Below are 8,416 nucleotides of genomic sequence, written 5' to 3'. Positions count from 1 at the left end.
TAGATGAAGATGGTCTTTATGAAGAAATTTCGAAACTTAAAATCTGTTTAGAAGAAAAGAGTATGACTGTAGATACTCTGACATTCCAACTTGCTGAAAGGGAAAAACACAATGAAAAGTTGGAATGTGAAATTGTGGGTCTAAGAAAAGATATTGAGAAAACAAAATCTCTCAATCTTAGATTTGCGAAAGGATCAGAAACTTTAGATGAAATTATCAAAGTGCAGCATTCTCCTCTGATAAAGACAGGTCTTGGATATATTGAAGAAGCATCTCAAGCACAAAAGCCATCAACCTCCAAAAGCTATCTTGATGTAGCAAGGAGAAGTGAACAAGTTGACAATCGTCAGCAAAGGCATAAAGTAGATCACCAGGTAAATCAGGTTCAATCTACTTCAAGGATGAACAGAAGCTATAAACAACCATAGGTAAATCAATCTCAATTTGCTTCAAGAATGAATGTCAACGAAAACTACAATCATCAGGTCAGTAGATTCGATAATCACAGGAATTTCTTTAATGGCCAATGTTTTTCATGTCATAACTTTGGACACAAATCTGCTCAATGTGTTGCTTACAAGACCATCATGACTAGAGAAGCACGAAATCAAAGGAATGTGATTGAGACCATGAAAAGGACCTACAATAACTTTTCTACTCCTGAAAATGAAATAGAATGCTCTATCTGTAACAAATTCGGTCATGAAGATTCTGAATGCAGGAGTAAATTTCGGAAAACATCTCAGAAGGAGCAAGATTCATTGGGTCCCAAAACATGGAGAAGGAAAGAATTGCAAATAGAAAGATGTGATATAGCCTTGTATACAGAAGGACATGAAAATTAGTGGTACATCGACAGTGGATGCTCAAAACACATGATAGGTGATAAAGAAAAACTTCATCCATATAATGACTTAGAAAAGGAAGAGAAGGTCTGGTAATGACACTCTTGCATTCATAAAAGGTAAAGTCTCTGTTCTCTTAAAAGAAAAAGTTAAAGCTGGGAATGTTATGTATGTAGATGGTCTAAAGCATAATCTATTGAGTGTCAGTCAAATGTGTGTTCAAGGAAATGAGGTAGTATTTTGATAAAATGGATGTGTTGTTCGTGAGCTTGATATAGGAGAAGCAATGATCAAAGGTGTAAGAACTCCAAACAACCTGTACATACTCAAGGGGGAACAACAACAGTGCTACCTAGGAAAAAACGATGAACACTAGTTATGGCACAAAATATTGGAGCATCCAAGTTTCTCTCAAATAAGAAAAGCATGCAGATACTGGGATGTTCGTGATCTTCCTGATATCAGCATTCCAGAGAATACAACATGCAAATCATGTCATTTTGGTAAGAAAACCAGAGCACATTTCCCTGAGAAGGAAGGATTAGGTGATGTTATCACTCAGGTTGTCCTTCTGGTCTGCTCAAAAGGATAAGGCCGAGGTAACGACAGACCAATCTTTGGACTGCAGGTTCTAGCCCACCTGCAATCAGAGAGGGCTCTCTCTTTATGATTTAGGTTTGTTGATAAGGTTTTTAGGCTAGTTATTGAGTTCAAGGGGTTTTGTTTTGTTTTTTAGTGGGAAGGATGATGCTTTCAAGTAAGGAGGCAGGGATAGCATGAAAGTTTTAGAACCATTGGGCGTGGAGTCAAGGAGTAGGACTGCTGGTGCGTTTTCTTGGTCACAAGAAGGAATATGGAGCAAGCTAGCTGCATATGAAACAATCATTCAAGGTAAAAGAGATGGATTAAAGGCTAAGGAATGAGGGGCAATTAAGAATCTCTCATTCAGGTTAGCAGAAAGAAGATAAATGAGCCCTATCTAGGAGCAGTTAAGAATTCCTAGATAACAGTCATCCATATGTGAAATAGGTCAAACATGAGCCATAACAAAATTCATATTTATGCCTAGATCAATAAGAAAACATTAAGAAGCCACAGAAACTGAGCATAGAGTGCAGTCAAGCAAATTCTAAACCAATCCTTCATTCTGCAACTTGAGCATAAATGAAATTGAAATAACAGAGGTGAAGAGCACTTATTGATTCATATTGCAGCACAAGAATTCCACATTCAATTCTTCAAACCATTAGACACAGAGCAGACAGTCCTTTCCCCAAAGCTTTTCAACAATCTTTGATTAAGTAAAACATCTCAGATATCTAGTGCGAGTCTCTAATGAAGATTATCAACAAACCAATCCTTTAAACAATACAGAGGGTCGATATAAATAGGGAAAATTATCCAAAAAATAATCTATTACAGCCAACTTAAACAAGTCTGAAAGAAAATGATTACTTTAACCTAATCTTATCCAGAAATAAATGCATGAAAATATCTTTGAGCTGCGCTGAGGGCAGCTGTATCAAAACTGAGTTAATATCTGTCCTGGGTGGCTCGGTGCAGTCCTTCTGTAATAACTGTGATTTGTCCTTTATCTCCACCTCTAACTTGGTTTTGCTGCTGTTTGCTGGCATTAATGTGCACTAAACCCGACCAGATAGGCTTTTAAATGGCCTTAACTGTTTTGCTGACTTTGATGAAGGTTTTTAATTTTCACCTACTTTGATGTTGCTGAACTGATACTCTTTGGCACTGATCCTGGAGTCTTTAATATCTTCTGAGTGGTTTAGAATGTCCCATCGATCTTTCATGGCAGTTGTTCGGCCCTCTGTTGCTTTAAAAACTGTGTTTTCCCCTTTCTGAATGCTTCGCGAAGAAAATCGGGTCATTCTCCACCTTTCGAGCTTGCTGGGGGCCGCGCGGTGAGGGGCTTTCCATTTTGGCCTATTTCCCGTAGCCATGCGCGATTAGCGCTAGGCGCTAATCGCGCATGAAAAACTGCCTCAGATTCTGATTCTGGGCTTCCTAGGCTGCAATTTGTGCCTTTCGCACTTTTTGACGATGACGTCAGCATGAAGTCAGCATGACGTTAGCAGTGGGTCCCAATACGGCGGTGACATGGCAAGATGACGTCAGCAGATGACATCAGCAGTATGGCCGGGTGACGTGGCAGTACAACAGAGGAGGTGACTTGGTGGTATGGAGGCAGCGATGTGGCAAGGACACGGTGGCAGGAGGTCGGCGCGGGATGGTGATGTGGCAGGGTGACATCATGCTGATGCAGGAAGGGGGACAGAGCGGTATCTGGTCTTGGGCACACCGCCTATCCGCGTAGGTGGTTTCGGTAGAGGGGGCTCCGCCAAGCCGGGAGGGTGACACGTGGCGGGAGTACGACGGCAAAACCGCCGATCTCCTGGGCGTTAACCCTCGGCGGCTTCGCTGGGGAAAGGACCCGCCCACCATTGATCTGCGGCGCGCTAGATCTAACGGTTGGCGGCAAAGATGAGGCAGTGGAGGATTAGGGACGGGGCCCACGGCGCGATTTGAATGATTTATTAAACAGAGGGGGGTTTTAAACATTAGAAATGTGGGTTTATGGGTTATAACAGATTTTTAAAGGCATTGGGAGGGGTCTGAAAGCCTAGAAAGATGGATTTATGCAGTTTTAGAAGGGTTTTAAGGCAAAACAAGGGGTTTATGCCTTGGGAGGGTGAAAATAAGTCAAATAAGATGGTTTTATACACATGAAAGGAATTCTATGCTGTGCGATGGAGTAATATGCATGAAAAGATAGTTTGAGGGTGGAGATGAGGGTTCTTGCTGAGTTTCAGATAAAATTAGCAATTCCCAATGAAGTTATGGTTATGTTTCAACCAGGGGGAGGGGATAAGTATATAGGGGAGCTATTAACATAATTTTAGTAGGGGAAGGGGAACACAGATAGGGATTTACATAATAGAGTCAGTAGTTAATATGGAAATGACAAGAAAGCGCTAAGTATGTGGATCTTAGGCTATCAAAGGGGGAAAGTGACTCATAGAGGAAGAATGGAAATCTTTGAGTGAAGCAGATCTTCACCAGGAAAATGATATGGAAAATGATGAAACTAAGAGGAATGAAGCAGATCTTGACATCTTCAGGGAAATTAGTGAGTGATTTGGGGGAAGAGGAAGAAGGGGAGGTTAGAGATGTCTAGTTTGAGCTCCTCCAAATGAAAACTGCCTTGTACCTGTGATCTGAAGTACAATATCACTTTAAAACACAAAACTGATCACATATCAACATTCTGCAACCTCAAAAACTACCTACCCAGCCTACTTACCTAGCATTTTTTCTTCTTTTTGGTTTGGGTGCACTTAGACTTGCAGACCCTGCTTTACAATTTTTCTTTTGACTGCCCTCCTATCTAAATCTACACTTATTTCTGCCAAGGGCCCATATTAAGCAGTTGGGCTCCTTTGATTCTCTACCTATCTACAAATCTGCCAAGATTAAACTGTTTGGACAGATATCAATTCTCTACATTCTAAAACAAGAAATTGAAACCTAAGGAAGCCAAGATTAAGTTGTTTGGACTTCCCTTTTACAGAACATTCTTCAAAAATGGTTAAGTCATCAAAATTGGAATACAGCAGTGGCATTTAGACTTGCACATTTTCATGGCATCTTCTTTGGCCTCTTTAAGAAATATGGAGCATTGCAGTATGCAAAGTATGACATATTTGGCATGTAAAACTGTCAATCATGAAAGATGAACACCTGTTGCAACAGGAGGCTAACAGTGGCTCCACTTGGGGATGGCCTTTCCTTGTGAAAAGCCAAGAACAGTAGGTCAGACTGCCTTGATCTTCTATCGTTGCTGTAGATTGAAAAATTTATTTATGCTAGCTGTTAAAGTGTGAAACTTTGAAATATGAACATCTCTCTCCTCAACTGAATTACTGTGAACTGTATAGCATCGCCTGCTTTCTTCTGCATGCTTGATGTTATGTATAGTATTGCTTGAGCATTGTGCCTTTGGAAAACATAGATCAAAACTGATGTGTTTCCTTTAGCTCTGTTCTAGAAACAGTTGCTGATGTGAAATTAAAAAATTCTCCTCTCTTATTGATACTGTTTGACTAAAGATTGCAAGCTGCCCACTGTTTTCTTTTACCATGAATTTCTGTGATATGATATTGCTACTATTGCTGTTTTACCGAGATTAATGTAGAGACAAAGCTTTAAAAATGGAATATTGGCAATTAGTTGTGTCTTCCCAAACATTGCTGCCGGTCCTCTAACACTCAAACTGCTTATACAAAAACTAAAAACAAAGTGCTGATATATACAAATATCAATGTACAAAGAGATATATACAGAGCTGGATTGTATCACTTTAAAAGGGATCATGGTAATGTTTCAGCATTCGGCCATTTACAGGGCCTTCTTCAGCCGTGTTGCCCTCTACAGATTTGAGAAAATATGTGTTATTTCCCTGAACAGCAGAAATAACGAATGGCCCTTTCCATAAAAAATCAAATTTTGCATGTTTTCCCTTGTCTTCTCTCCGTGAATCCCACCTTAGAACTTTGTCACCAATATAGAAATCCTCAGCCTTAGCTCTCTTATCAAACATCTTTTTGAGCTTTTCTTGCAAAATCTGAGCTCTGTCATAAACTTGCTCTCTAGTTTGCTGAAGATGAATGGTTTGGTTGATTCTTCGTTGAATGTCGTTTGGTTCAGCCTGAATCTCCTGTAACAGTCTGATAGTAGGGATGCCCAAAGATGAAGGAAACCTGGCTTCCATGCCATATACTACCTCATAAGGGCTCATCCCAATGGATTTCTTTGTTGAAAGTCTGTTTGCCCATAGGGCATTTGTGAGCTTTCTATGCCAGTTCTTCTTGTTTTCTTCTAGCACTTTCTTTATGATATTAATCAGGCTCTTATTAGATGACTCAGCCAAGCCATTACCTTGGGGTAATAGGCTGTGGAATGCCCCAAGGTGATGTGAAATTTGTGGCAAAAATTGATCATTTTTTTGGATTTAAAAGCAGCGGCGTTATCAGTAATGATTTTCTCAGGGCAGCCAAATCTAGAAAGGATGTTGCACTCAAGGAATTGGATAATGATGGTGTCTACATGGGATGGCCTCAACCCACTTGGTGAAATAGTCGGTGGCTGTTAGAATCCATTTGTGCTAGCCTGAGGAAGAGGGATGGATTTCTCCAATGAAGTCAAGACCCCATTGTTGAAAAGACTTTTCAGTTGAGATGGGTTTAAGGGGCAGGGGCAACAACTTTCTTTTGCCCTCAAAGATTTGGCATTTGTGACATGAAATGGCAAACTTCTTTACATCTGCAAAAAGAGAGGGCCAATAGAAACCAGCCCTTAGAATTTTATCAGCAGTGGACTTCCAATATAGATGCCCTCCACAGTCACCTGCATGGAATTCTTTCATGACATTGTTAGTTTCATTCATGATTAAACAATTAAGCAATATACCTTCATGATTTTTCCAAAATAATGCACCATCTATGACACAAAACTTTGAAGCCTTCATTCTTAAAAATCTTTTCTTAGTTCTGGATAATCATGGAGGAGCAAACAGGTTTAACAAAACAAAGCATATATCAACATACCATGGGGATTGCAAAAAGGTTTCACTGATCTGTGGAGTCGCCAGCTCCTGTTCATTGTCCAATTGGTTAATGTCTAAGGCTTGAAAGTTTGTTTCGGACATCAGTTTGGCTAAACCTTGTCCCTTTATGAGCTTGGTTGGTTTTATTTCTATGTCATACTCAAGGATGTTTGCAATCCATTTGCCTCTTTTGCCCTCTAATCCCTCTTGGGTTAATATGTCTTTTACAATAGCATTTGGGACATAGGCAATCACATGTGAATATAAAATGTACACTCGGAAATCTTTGATTGCTTTGACCAGGGCATAGGCCTGCTTCTCCATGATTGGGTACTTCAAAGGGGCATCTCTTAAGGCTCGGCTGAAAAATGCAATTGGCTTTTCAGCTCCCTGATCATCCTTTTGCAAAAGAACAACAACTATGGTGTGATCAGATGCAAAAGAAAATATGATAAAGTCCCTATCAAATTGTGGACTTGTGAGGACAGGGGCTTGGGTTAAGGCAGATTTTATGCCCTCAAAGGCTTGTTTGGTTTCAAGAGACCATCTTACCTTGGCATCCTTTTTTAACATGTTGCTTAACAGTCTTATCAGCTCAGCTAGATTTGGAATAAATCTCCTTAGGAAGTTGATCTTTCCCAGGAATGCTTGCAACTCTTTTATGTTTCTTGGATATGGGATTTGGAGAATGGCTTGGATTCTTTCAGGATCAATTCTAATCCCGTCCTTTGATATGATATGGCCAAGGAGTTTGCCTTCTTCAAGGCCAAAGAGGGATTTCTTGGGGTTCAAGGAAATGCCATATTTCCTACATGTCATGAATATTTGCCTCAAATGTTTCAGGTGCTCTTGATCAGATTTAGAGAAAGGGGTTAGATCATCAAGATATACAACTAGGAAATCATGTATTTCTTTGGCAAATGCAATATCCATTGCCCTTTGAAAGGTAGCACCAGCGTTTTTAAGTCCGAATGGCATCTTCACATACTTAAATGTTCCCCATGGTGTGGTAAAGGTTGTCTTGTCTTGGTCATCCGGGTGAACCAGTATTTGATTGAAACCTGAAAAGCCATCTAGCAAAGAAATTCTAGATGATCCCACTACTCTCTGCAGAATATGATCCATTTTGGGCAATGGGTAGTGGTCTTTTAGGGAGACTTGGTTTAAATTTCTTAGGTCTACGCATAGCCTAATCTCACCTGTCTTTTTTCTTGTAGGAACAAGATTGGATACCCATTCAGAAAATCTGATGGGTGCTATGATACCTGCTTCAAACATTCTTTTCACTTCCTTTTCAATCAAAGGGAGAAGCATAGGATTGATTCTCCTCAGTTTATGTTTGAAGGGCTTTTGGTTTGGTTTTAAGGGAATGGTGTGTTGGATTATTGAGGTGTCATAGGATTTCAAATCCTCATAACTCCAAGCAAATACATCTTGGAATTCTTTGAACAAATCAACATATTTGGGCTTCTGATCAGGTGGCAAATTTTTAGATAATTTGATCATTTTGGGCTTCTCTGCTGTCCCGATGTTATGTTCTTCTATAACAACGTTTAGGGGTTGCATTTTTGGTTTCTTGGGAACATCATTAGCATCAAACATGTCTTCCAACGGAGTGAGGCTAGCAGGGAGTAAGTTATCTTTCAGATCAATGATCTCGGCCTCTGTTTCGGCTATTTCCTCCAAATGCATTAGTTTCAGCTCTTCTATATTTGTATTATCAAAAACAGTTGGGTTCAGCATTTGTTTGGCCGTTATAGGTGTTACAGCCTGCTGATTTTCATTCGTTTGCTGTTGTTCATCCGTCATAGCATCCATGTCAATGTTAATATTTGAAAACTCATGCTCAAGAGTGAGGAAATTGTTAATCTGGGCATCATTCGCGAACACTTGCCAATCTTTAACATTATTTGGGACAGCGGGCCTGTGTTTTATCTCAGCAGTAAAA

Source organism: Pinus tabuliformis, chromosome 5_1, assembly GCF_031772625.1.
Source record: "Pinus tabuliformis cultivar Carrire ecotype Pingquan chromosome 5_1, CPIR1, whole genome shotgun sequence".
NCBI lineage: Eukaryota > Viridiplantae > Streptophyta > Pinopsida > Pinales > Pinaceae > Pinus > Pinus tabuliformis.
Note: the sequence above shows the minus strand (reverse complement) of the source record.